The sequence below is a fragment of the Cupressus sempervirens genome, chromosome 10 (assembly GCF_028749045.1).
Source record: "Cupressus sempervirens isolate cs-2001-9-10 chromosome 10, ASM2874904v1, whole genome shotgun sequence".
Lineage (NCBI taxonomy): Eukaryota > Viridiplantae > Streptophyta > Pinopsida > Cupressales > Cupressaceae > Cupressus > Cupressus sempervirens.
The window spans coordinates 704473670-704475320 of record NC_143127.1 but is presented as its reverse complement, the minus strand read 5'-3'; positions in this window follow the sequence as shown (position 1 = coordinate 704475320).

Genomic DNA, 1651 nt, shown 5'->3' with positions numbered 1-1651 from the left:
CATCCTACAATAGTCCCTTATTCGGACATCATAGTTGTTTGTTGCATTCATCCAACGGTCTTCAATGGCATCTTCATGGTGGAACTCCTTGCCAGCCAGACTCTACTCTCCCAATATTATCAAAATAGGGCCTAGGGGAATCGTACTCCTCGAGGGGTTAATTCTCCCACTCCCACTCAAAGGATGAAATATCTTTCTTTTGTTTCACCTGCTATGGTCCTATGACCAAGGGCCATGTCCAACAAGGTCTTCGTTTTCTCTTCACCTTCTTATACACAGATTCAATCTATCATGAAATCTCCAATAACACCAATTTTTCACTTGGATATCTAGGGAGCTTCTTGGGGTTGACAATGGTACCAGCTACTCGTAGATATTTGAATGTCTTAAACTAGATGAAATAGGCCCTGAGATCTATTATCTGTGCTTTTTCCTCATCAGGTAACCTCTTTGCATAATCACCTTCTATGAATCAGATGAGCATGAAGATGAATGTGTCATTCATGATTTTTTATTCCTTACTTTGTGTTGAGAGCTTCTTCCTCACCAGTTGGGGGTAAACGATGTAGGGATAGGCATTAGGATCTTCCATATTGCCTCTTTTATACAAACCAAGGTAGTTTGTGGCCTTTGCTGCTAGTATATATACCATATAAGAAGTCATATAGAACTTCTTTTCTTTAACTACCCCTATTTTCTCACACAAGTTTTCATTTAGTGTGGTGGCCCAGTCTAGTGGCATCTTTTTCATCTTGATTGTTTCAATGAAATTGGCCATAAAAGCACTGAGGTGGTCAGTTGTTGGTAAACCCATGACTCTACTCAAAAGAATGATAGAATATCTAATTTCCTCCTTCATGTATCCTCTAGTCATATCCATCTTCCCTATGACCCTACCCAAAGGAGTCTTCTCAGTGAGGTAGGAGGATTGGATGATTTCTATCGCCTCTTTTCGGTGTTCCCTATACCATCTTTCTGCTACTTCATAGGAGAGTTTTATGAACTGATCTACCCTTGGGAGATGAAAGACCCTCTCAATGTTTTCAGGTCAGAGGTCAAGGACCACTTCTCCTATCATGCTCTTAACCACTCTCTCTTCAAGAACAAAATGTTGAGCCAATGTCATGATCAATTCTGCTGATTGTACTGATATTGGACACAAAGCTGCACTCACCAAATCAGAACAGATCAAGGTAGATACTAGAGCTAATCTTTCAGTGGATTTGTTGCAGATTCTAAGGAACTCTCCCAAGTCAGTATGTCCCAAATCAATGTCTTTGATTTCTACATGATCATCATGGAACCTTGACTTTGATGGCATGCCTTGGAACTTAAACACGATGGGCTTAGGTGCCATTTTCTCCCCGGATGTGGATGCAATTATATATGCATGACACAAGAACAACATTTATTAGTTCAAAATAATGAAAACTTAGAAATAAAATTGCAACAGCATTAAATTCCTCTCCAATTAATTATTAATGAAAAATAAAAAATGAAACTAAGGTGCGTCTTTCTATTTATCTATTTTTTTTCTTATTATTATTATTTTATATTTCTTATTTTTATTATTATTTTATTTTAATTTGTTAGTTTTTTTTTAATTTTATATTTTTTAGGGTTTCCAAAGTGTGTCGTTCGTGCAGAACTG